Genomic DNA, 11,529 nt, shown 5'->3' on the forward strand with positions numbered 1-11,529 from the left:
GAGTTGTCAGCCGGGTGAGCCCAGCAGCGTTTTCTTTCTGTGTTTCTGTAACTTTTCCTTTTTCTCCTTTTCTTTTTCTTTCTAGTTTTCTTTTTTTCTTTTATTTCATTTTCTTTCGTTTGGACTTTAAACCATTATTATATGAACATATACCCACATGTTTCTAAACATTTTTTCAGAATCTATGAACTTGATGCAAGGGATACATAAACTTTTAAATACACGAATATAGTTTTCTCAATAATGGAACTTTTAAATAAGCAATAATTTATTTATTTCACACATGTCAACATATATGTACATTATGGACATTTTTTATGAATATATGAAAATTTATAAAATTATATTTGACCTTTTTAATCCAAAGTTTTATTTATTTTACACAGGGACATTTTTAATAGATGATGAATATTTTATTTCCACGTATGAACATATATATCTACATGCATGACATTTTTTGCACCTTTTAACTATTTCTTTAAAACTGATTTCTGACAACTAAAAAACTGAATTCTGACAAATACTCGTCAGACATATACTAAACAAAATATTTTTCCGAAATAAAAAAATAAAACGAATTTAGTGGGCCCTGCTCTGGCCAACCCATGTAAGGGCCCTATGTGTGTTTTCCTGGTTGGGCCGAGACAGCCCAAACAGGTGCCAGCTTGAAGTCCTGTTCTCCTTATTTTCATTAATTTTGTTCCCATATTATCCGGCGGATACTTGGAGGCCGAACCTTAAGGTAGGAAGATCAACTCATTATTGTATGTCATAGACAAAAAGGTAGGCTGATAATGATTATTAAGAGGGAAGTTAGGAAGTAAATACAATTCCACTGTTTCTTTTGGATTCGACTAATTGGATAGCACTAAACTTTCTCATTCAATACCCTACATCACCGATTCGATACTTTCCCAGTTAACCCTGGGCCGGCCGAAGAGGCTGCTAGTCAGCATGGCCATGGCGGGCGTAAGAAGTCAGAGAGGTTCGTCGTCGTCGAGGATGCTCCTTCCGCGGAACATCAGCCTCTCTACCGGGCATCTCCCGGAAGCACTCGGCGGAGCCCCTCCGCCGCTCCGGCCAAACGTCATCAACCCATACGGCCGCCCCTACAGGTGCGCGCGGCTCGATCGCCTTAGGCATGCATGCACTGCACGTACTAGAAGTGATCCATGAACCCACGTAGTGGGCGAGCTTGAACGATGGAGTTGATCTCGATCGCAGGTACTGGCAGATGTTCCTGATCGTGCTGGTGGCCTACTCTGCGTGGGCGTCGCCGTTCGAGCTGGCCCTGGAGAAGGCCGCCTCCCGGGCGCACCTCGTCGTGGACCTGGTCGTCGACGTCTTCTTCTGCGCCGACATCGTCGTGTCCTTCTTCGTCGCGTACCGGGACAGGTCCACCGACCTCCTCGTCGACGACCGTAGCAAGGTCGCCGTGAGGTACTAACTCATACTCATCGCTGAGAATTAATTTGTTTCCTTTAGGACTCTTGGCGATATCTGTGCGTATAATAAGACCATGCGTATTTTGCGCGGATTGGATTTATAGGTACCTGACGCGGCCGTGGTTCGTGCTGGATGTGGCCTCCACAATCCCGTTGCAGATAGTCTACCAGCTCGTGAGGGGCAAAAGAAACGGCCCCTGCGGGTTCCTCATCCTTCTCCGGCTCTGGCGGCTGCGTCGCGCCAGTAAGCTCTTTACAAGGTACTCTACGTACGAGCATACAACTCCATACATACAATGTACTTCTACTTCGTATCTCATCTCTCTAAGAGCATCTCTAACTGATCCCCTAAAAAATGTTAGAGAGATAAATATGATTTTACTTCAATAAACCACACCTAACCGATCTCATAAAACTGTTAGAGTGGGGTAATTTTCACTCCGTGACCTCCCCAACCCGTAAATATACCCAAATGATGAGTGCCACGCATCATATGCACGGCATTCCGACCCTAACGTTGGCAGTTCGAGTCACACAAGGATGACAATTTTCGGTGACATGCGGCAAGGCTTTGTCCAAAATAAACTTAAGTATAAAAATTGTCATGCTTGACAAGTACAGTTGCTATCCTCTCTCGAAATAGATTTTCGACCCGCTTTATAGATAAAGTAAACATCCATACAACCATGTCATTAAACTTGTCATCAAAAACATTCGAAGTTGCCATGTGCTCGTACTTGACATTCGGTACTTATCAGGGTCCTAAATATACTAGGCTGGCCGTTGTTGGAGTAAAAATCTCCCTCTCCCCACCGCTTGACCTTATACACTCTGCCGCCATGCTGCCCAAAATGGCCGGATCCAGCCGCGGCCGCTCCACGCTCCAGAGCCCATGGTCGTAGCATTGTGTCCTCCTCCTGCGGCGACACTTCCTGGTTCCCTGACATGCCGACATCACCGGCGCCACAGAGTAGGTACCTCACCATGTGGCAGCGAGCATGGGGGGTGTGGGTGGCGGAGATCACCAACCACGATACCCGCAAACGGATTAGGACCGGTTCCTACTAGTCGGCGGCGTGGGTGTACGACATCATGCCGGTGCGCCTCCACAGTGCAAACCCCCGACTAAACTTCCCCGATAGCGTGCCGACTAGGAATACATAGCACAGCTTCGCCGCATGTACCCGGAGCGTGTCGAGGAAGAGCGCCGACATTACAAGTTCTATAGGCCGGGTTTTTTTTGAAAAGGAGGATACACCCCGGCCTCTGCATCTAGGAGATGCATACAACCACTTTATTAATTATTCACAAAGACTTTACAAAGTAATACATCGGTATGCCTGAAGCCACCATCTTGGCAACACTTGTCGCTACTCCTATGTCCTTGATGAAGGGGTGCCGAATATCCGAGCCGAATACCAAACAGACATCGCACCAAAGCCTAACATCTAAAGCCGGATGCCCCAGCCCAGCCACATACCGGGACTGTGTCACGCACCGGTCCGGTGCACTCCCATAAGTCGCCGCCACCATCTTCCGCTAGTCCATCTCCAAAGCAGGTACTGACGCACCGACCTTGTCAGGCCTGCCATCGACACCACCACGACGCCAGATAGCGCCACCATCCTGCGCGTATCCATCCGCCCGCTCACGTCGCTGAAACTCCGCGGCGCCATGCCGCCGGGATCCGTCGTCGGCCTTGCGGTAGATGGAATACCGCTCCTCCTCTAGTTCCCTCCAGCCAGCACTTCCTCCAAAACGATGCCCTCAGAAGGGCGAACCACACCGAAGGCGCCGTCATCGTCCGAACCAGGAAACCTAGATGTAGGGTTTCCCTCGGAGCATCCCGAGCCTGATGACGACGATCATCGACCTTTGCTTGCTCTGGGTTCGACGGAGATGGCGAGAGCGGTGGCGATGGTGCGGGCTAGGGCGGTGGCGGCGGAGTGAGCCGGGGCACCGGCCACATGACCGACGAGGAATGGGACAAGATGATTGCCGAGGTCAATGGTAATGATGATGATGAGTAGTTTGTTTAGTTTTTATCTAATCTTCCGTTTAGATTCATTTAATGTTATATGAAATAGCTTACGGTAGTGGCTGAATCGAGTTCCAATCAAGTACGATGGATTAGTTTGATCAAATTTACACCGAATTTATATTTATTGTTTGAAGGAGTTAGTTCGGTTAGAAACTACACTTGATTTTTTAGAGGGGCAAATATACTCATCTGAAAGATAGAAAGTCATATACTCCTCTAAATTAGAAGGGATCGATTAGAGATGTTCTAACACCAATATACAAATATCCTGGCCCAATAAAATTAGCATGTCTGTCGACATAGAACGAAACAAGTAACACCTGTTCGGAGGCCAGAATCCATGTGGGGTGGAACAAAATGTCAGATCTTGAGTCACTTCAGTCAAATCCTTTGGCAACAGGGCCATTTAGGAATTTGTGTCTGGCTAATAATGTGTACGAGTGTGCTCAATAATGCATCCATAAACGATTTAAGATACGTTTTATAGAGTTGGGCGGCGTGGCATTCTTTCTTTGGCCTTATCTTGTCGGCTGTATAGTGCAGTCGCGCTGCAAGCGACCTTATCTGAGACTGAGGCTGGTTATAATGGAGTATCATACAGTAGCATCATGCATATGATAGTAATGTATAATACTATCTCCCTAACGCATAGTATCATATATTAGTATCATGTAGTACTTTATTTATTATCATGCATAACACAAAGTAGCATAACATTTATTATGATACGGTATCACGATATGATACTCCACCATCTCTTTCTTCATTTAAGGTTATGACACCTTATTAAAATTGTCTAGTTGGCATGCATGATACTAGCTATGATACTACCATTACAACTAGCCTGAGATCGTCGATGATTCATTGATCTGAGTATTTCATTAATGGTTCACATAAAGCATGGTGGTGAACAGAGGGTAGCAGATGTGTTGGTACTTCCTCCGTTCAATTTTATAAGTCATTTCAGATAGTTAAAAATGGACTGTTTTATACATTGTCTGAAATGTCTTCAAAATTTTATAAAAGTGAACAGAGGAAGTACTAATAACAAGATGAAATCACACACATTTATTTATCTGGATATGGACATTGCAGGTTGGAGAAGGACACCAGGTTGAGCTACTTCTGGACTAGGTTTATCAAGCTAGTCTGCGTAAGAACAATACTTGAACACGAAATTCGTCAGCAAACCCGAATTACTAGTTGGCCCATGCGTAACAGAAGTTGCCGATGCAGGTGGCTCTGTTTGCGCTGCACTGCGCGTCGTGCGTGTACCTGTGGCTCGCGTTCCACTACCGGGACAAGGAGCAGACGTGGATCGGCAGCCTCCGGGGCGACTTCAAGGAGCGCAGCGTGTGGTTCGCCTACACGTACGCCGTGTACTGGTCCATGACCACCATGGCCACGGTCGGCTACGGCGACCTGCACGCCGCCAACACCGGCGAGAAGCTCTTCAGCATCCTCTTCATGCTCTGCAACATGGGCGTCGCCTGCTACGTCATCGGCAACATGACCAACCTCGTCGTCCACGGCGCCACCACCACATTCCGCATGGTACCCTCCTTTTCCTTACCCGCCGCAGCAAACGCGTACTAGTAAATGCATCACACGCAGTTGCAGTTGATGCATGATGCACCATTAATTGGACCTGCAGAGGGACATGGTGGACCAGGTGGCGAGGTACGGGAAGGCGAACCGGCTGCCGGTGTGGATGCGGGAGCAGATGGTGGAGAGCGTGCAGCTGAGGTTCCAGATGGCGGAGCTGCTGCTGCCCGACGAGGTGCTGTCGGAGCTGCCCAAGGCCGCGAGGTCGGCCGTCGCGCAGCACCTCTACAAGGCCACGGTCGAGGACTCCTACCTCTTCCGGGGCGCCTCCGACAACCTCGTCGTGCAGCTCGTGTCGGAGATGAAGGCGGAGTTCTTTCCGCCCAAGATGGACATTGTCCTGGAGAACGAGATCCCGACCGACTGCTACATCATCGCGTCCGGCCAAGTGGTAAATTCACTGCACATATTTCACGCCCTGTTTTCTTTTAGTAAGTATATATATTCCTTGACTGACATCATTGTGTGTCATTTCAGGATGTGTTGAGAACCGCCAAGGACGATGGCCTGGAGAAGGTAAGCTCGGCCTGAAATTTGCCGGAACCGCTGAAAAATAAGAAGGGCCACATGAACTCTTCTTTTAACTGAAAAATGGACACCGACTATATAACCTGCGATTGCTCTGTCTTTTTTCAGTTTATCATGAGGATAGGGCCACATGGCATGGCGGGTGAAATCGGTGTGATGCTCAACATCCCGCAGCCATTCACCATCCGGAGCAGAACCCTAACCCAGGTCATACGCATAAGCCGTAGCCACTTGCAGAGCACCATCTGGCCTGCTACTGCAGACGGGGACACTATATTCTCCAACTTTGTTCAGGTACTATATGCACATATGCTGCATTATTCAGGTGTTGTCCCGAAGCAAAAATATACTGATTATTCAGTGTAAAAAATTGTTTTACTAGATTGTCTGAACTTGGCATTAATTTTACCTTTCTCTCCAGTATCTTGAATCTCTGAAGGTGCGACATGGAGAGGAGCTAACATTTGCCAGAGAACTCGGGCATGACACACTCCCGTTTCAGAACGGCGACCCGATACGTGTTGTTATCCACGGCCAAATTCCGCACGGTAGTGGCATGGCGGGCAACCGCGCGGCAGGGAAGCTCGTATGTCTGCCTGGTTCACTGGAAGAACTGTTGAAGCTTGGGGAAGACAAGTTTGGAATGGCGGCGAGACATGTCCTCACCGCCGACGGCGCGGAGGTGGATGACGTTCGCGCGCTGAGAGATGGCGATCACCTCTTCTTAAGTTGACAGGGAACTGTACTCAAGTCTCTAACTCATGTGTGGATAGGGGGATCGACTACGTGCAAGTTGACTGATTTTTATTTATCGATCAGTCGACCGACAGTCGATTTATCTTTGGACTGTAGCGATTACTGCTGACGAGGATGAGGACAGACAACAAACGTGTATCATAAGGTGTGTCATGCATGCCAATTAAGTTTTTTATGATGTGGCACATAATTGGATAAATAAAGAGAGGATGCGTTATCGTATCAGAACAAGTATAATAAAGTAAGTTAGCAGGATGTAAGGATTAAAACATTACTAGCAAAAATGCACGGGAGGAAAAAAAATGTTGCGTATACCAAAACATCCATCGGTGTGGCTCGATAGCACCCGCCTGGTGGCAACGGCAGGGATGCGCATGCCAAGGCATGAAAAAAATGCGTACAAGTCAGGATTGCAATGTTGCACTTGCCGCATCGGGGACCCTGGATCGAAGATGCTAGATCGATATTTTAGAGAGAAAAAAATGAATCCTAACAAATACATCGTGAAATAAAAACAATATGTATGCACCACTATAAATATTGCCAACTGATCCATCCAATGTTGCATGCAGAATCTTGTTTAATTAGATCCACTGAAATTTGGTTATCTTTATTTTTTATTTTCATCAGCAGCCCATTACAGCACGTTCAAAGGTGGTGAGGTACAAAATCTTTTTTTAATTTAGACAAAGCTCATGCATGCAGGCTGCTAGCCGATCGATCAAACTAATGCTCACCCAAAGGACACACCGGCGCGCACTCCACTCCACATCTACTCACAACACCATCACATGATTTCAACTCCTCGAGGCTTCACAGCTCGAGACAATGTTCTTCTTCAGGGATTTCCCACTGTCACCGTGTTGTTTCATGTCACACATCAGCCGACCCACCAATGTATTTGTCCTGAGAGCTCTTTCTCGCCTGGACCACGGCTCTGCCGGATCATAGCCCCGTACGGCCTTGGCACCACCGCCGCACCTCCTCGTTACAATCACCATCTCATCTTCAGTCGTCACCCACATGCATGTCCATCTTTTCATTAATTTAAATATCCAAGAATGCCTGCCTCTTGTCTGCTGTCACAAGTTTTTTTCTTGGGTGACTTGCTATAGGAGGCCAGCTAATGTATATAACATGGTACAAATCGGTTTAAAGAAACGATGTGGTACTATTTAAAATAATAGTCAATTTCTAGTGGGTTGCTGCCTTGCTCACATCAAGTCGCAAGTTACATTTTTTGCGGGGAAAGTCACAAGTTACATACCTGAGCGAATTAGTTTTAATATAGAAGCATGAGCTAGCTCAGCTGGACCAACGCCGGGGATTGTACAGTGGGGCCATGGCATGAAACATTTTTATTAATGTATTGCAGGTTTATTTTTAGAAAAAAAAGAGGTCTTTAAAAAATCATGACGGACTAAGAATACATATTTCCTTTATTAGTAGTTATAGATATGTTTGCTGAGTTGGATGTGAGAGAAGAGGAGAGGGAAGGAAAGCGGGTTATAGATTAACAGCCGGCCGCATCACGTACTCCAAGAAACAATGTGAAAGTGTAAGGTTGGTCATCTATTAATGAAGTAGTACTACTCCCTCTGATCCTTTTTAGTTCGCATATAAGATTTGACTGAAGTCAAGCCTCGTAAAGTTTGCCCGACTTTATAGGAAAAAGTACCAACATTCATAATCTGAGATCAATATCAATAGATGTGTCATGACTTAAAGTTTCATATTGTATAACTTTAGCATGGCAGATATTGATATTTTTTTATATAAATACGGTCAAACTTTGTGAAGTTTGACTTCAGAGAATTCTAATATGCAGAGTAAAAAGGACCGGAGGGAGTACTTAGTAACTAGCTACTATACATGTTGACTATAGATGATGTGGTAACCTCATATAGCCGATTGTTGGCTATATTGTTAACCATGCTCTTAGGCTGGCCATAGTGGGGGTAACATGCATTTAGGACGCAAGCATGCTTATGTCACAGACAATTAAAGAAGAGAGAGAGGATTAAAATAACATAGGTAGATATTGTATCATAATAAATGTTATGCATGATAGTAAATAAGATGATATATGATACTATACACTACGAAGATAGTACTTCTTCCGTTTTTATTTACTTTGCATATTAGAGTTGACTGAAATTAAACTTCATAAAGTTTGACCAAGTTTATAAAAAAAGGTACACACATTTATTATAGCAAATCTATATGATCTGAAAGTACATATTGATTTGTTATTGTACTTCCTCCGTCCCAAAATAAGTGACTCAAGTCTGCACTAACTTTATACTAAAGCTAGTACAAACTTGAGTCACTTATTTTGGAATGGAGGGAGTATATGTTAATGTATTTTTTATAAATTTTATTAAAATTTACAAAGTTGACTTTGACTAAAGCTAATACGCGGACTAAATAAAAACAGAGGAAGTATCATAGACTAGTATCATATGCATGATACTAATATACAATACTCCTCACTAAATATTATACTACTTTGTGCCATTCATGGCAATTAATAAGATAATTTAAGATACTAACTTATGATATTGTGCATTACGGAAATAGTATTATACGTATGATACTAATATATTATACTTCCCGTTACGATCAGCCTAATAGTTGATCCCTTCCTGCATGATAGAACATGCACAGGTTTGGTCGAAATCACAAGTTAAGGGTTAGGATTTGTCTAGGTCTCATTTAGACATGGAGCGATCGCTTACAACCATACTGATAATTGTCAGGCCCAGGTCCTATTTTTTTCTCTCCTTTTCTAGTTTTATGTGTTTTTAAGAAAACAGTTTTGTTTTCTGTACTATAGTCTTTTCTAAAATGGGTTTTTATCAGTTTTGTCATCGGCTGTATAATGCTACTCGGTTTTGCCACTAAACATTTTTACTACTAAAAAATGCCACTGTCATATTAGATCAAGCTTAAAAAGACTATTTCACCGTTACCGTTTGGTCAATACACGTTAATTGAAGGTAGATGACGAAACTACCCCTATCCCACCCATGGAAGCTTCGGCTTTTCCTCCCGCCGGGCACCGCCACCGGAGGCAGGCAGCTCCGGCGCTTCTCCCGCCTTGCTCCGCAACTCCTCCCGAGTCTTGAAGTGCAGTTGTTCCACGGCAATGGCGATAGACAACAGGACCGAATCGGAGGGTTGCATCGGCCACAGGACGCCCCAACATGACATAGGCTCTGAAATTCCTGCATTGTGAGTATACTAATTCTCAGTGCGTGTGTGGTTGAATATAACTTGTAGAGGTCGAAATTTGTACGTATAACGTGTAGTAGCTGACTTTGCCTTAGTGATAATCGTGTGCAATTTGGTACTTGTGTTCCTGATGGTCAGGATGGATGCGGATACTGCTTGTATGCTGACAGTTAGGATGGAAACAAGCTGTGAGAGTAGCGATGGTCTCAAGCGATATGTTGGCGGCTTTGATTTTTCTCTATTCGTAGAACCTAGTATCACACACAAAACATTGTTGTACAAGTTGTGTGATAGCTATCCATGGGGGTGGGGTGGTTACGTTGAGTTGAAGTATTATGACAGGGAGCAGAATAAATGGGTTGTTGTTGTATGTGATGATGATGCAACTTTGATGTTTGGAAAACATCAAGATTCAAAGAAAATATCTATGCAAATTGAGGTTCTTCGAAAATCTCAAACTCCTGGCACACCTAGCCATAATCCACCTACACAACCTTGTTATAGTGAGAGTCAACATAGAGGGAGTCAATCAGTTGATGTTGATACAGTCAACATACAGGGAGTCAAGCAGTCTACTAGTGTTGATGATGCTAATAGAGACATAACCGATGATGCTATACCTGATGATGATGTTCTCTCGGATAATGATGATGAGCGGCAGTATCCAGACTTAGTCAAGAATTCTACCAAAGAAGATGATTCGGCAGATATGGAAGAGGAAGATAATCCTCCAGCATATGAATCCACTGACACTGAAGAGGAAGAAGAGAATAGAGACATGGGTTTAGTTGATGAAGAGGAGGAGGAGGAGGACAGACCCATTGTAGTGTATAACAAGGAGAATACATTATTTGCAGAAGGCTTGGTATTCTCCTATTTGTTGGACTGCAAGAATGCACTTTCTACTTTTACAATTAAACATGAATTTGACTATACAGTCAAAAAGAGTGATTCTAAGAGGCTGAGAGCAAGTTGTGCATATAAGAGGTGTAAGTGGAGAATTCATGGCTCTTATATGAGGAATAGCATGATATTTCAGGCATAACTTGCTAACATCTAACTGATTTGTTTATTGTACCCTTTATTTTGTGGAACTAGTAACTATACCAATGTAGCAAGTTTAACATACTAATAACATACTAACTGATTTTGTTGTTTCCTACAGATCAAGGTGTGTCCTTTATCTCATACATGCCCAACTAAGCTGAGAAGTGAGAAATTCAAGTCGGCAAAGAGCAGGTGGGTTGCTGATGTTGTGCTGGATTGGGTGAGAAAGAACCTAGATAATTGCCCTACTGCTCTTCAAGAGAAGATCCATGAGAAGTACCACTTCACGGTGCCATACATGCGTGTATCTCGTGGTAAGGACAAAGCAATGGATATGATTAGTGGAAAATGGGAAGATAGCTTCCATCGTCTCTATAGTTTCAAGGATGAGGTGGAGAAGTGTTCTCCTGGTAGTGTAGTGGAAGTAGACAAAGAGACTGTGCAGTACATGATCAAAGGAAAAGTGAGGAAGAATGAATGCTTTAGGAGGATGTTTGTTTCATTCAAGGCATGTTGGCAAGGCTTTTTAAATGGATGTCGACCATACTTGGCCGTAGACTCACTTGCACTAAATGGGAGATTCAAAGGGAAACTAGCTTGTGCTTGTGCCATTGATGGTCGTAATTGGCTTTACCCAGTTGCATATGGGGTGCTAGAGACAGAATCATCTGAAAGTTGGGCTTGGTTTCTTCAAAATATGTGTGGGCTTATTGGGCATCCTGAAGGACTAGTCATACACACTGACGCTTGTAAAGGTTTAGAGACAGTAGTAGAACAAGTGTGGCCTGGAGTGGAGCATAGGGAGTGTATGAGGCATCTTGCTGCAAATTTTCAAAGAAAATTCAAGGTCATGGTCTATGATGATAATCTTTG

General features: G+C 44.2%; 1 pseudogene; it reads left to right on the plus strand.

Annotated features, from left to right (window-relative positions):
* Window positions 1-960: 960 nt before the first annotated feature.
* LOC119271640 lies at window positions 961-6,537 on the plus strand (annotated as a pseudogene).
* The last annotated feature ends 4,992 nt before the right edge of the window (window positions 6,538-11,529 follow it).

Source organism: Triticum dicoccoides, chromosome 3A, assembly GCF_002162155.2.
Source record: "Triticum dicoccoides isolate Atlit2015 ecotype Zavitan chromosome 3A, WEW_v2.0, whole genome shotgun sequence".
NCBI classification, from domain to species: domain Eukaryota; kingdom Viridiplantae; phylum Streptophyta; class Magnoliopsida; order Poales; family Poaceae; genus Triticum; species Triticum dicoccoides.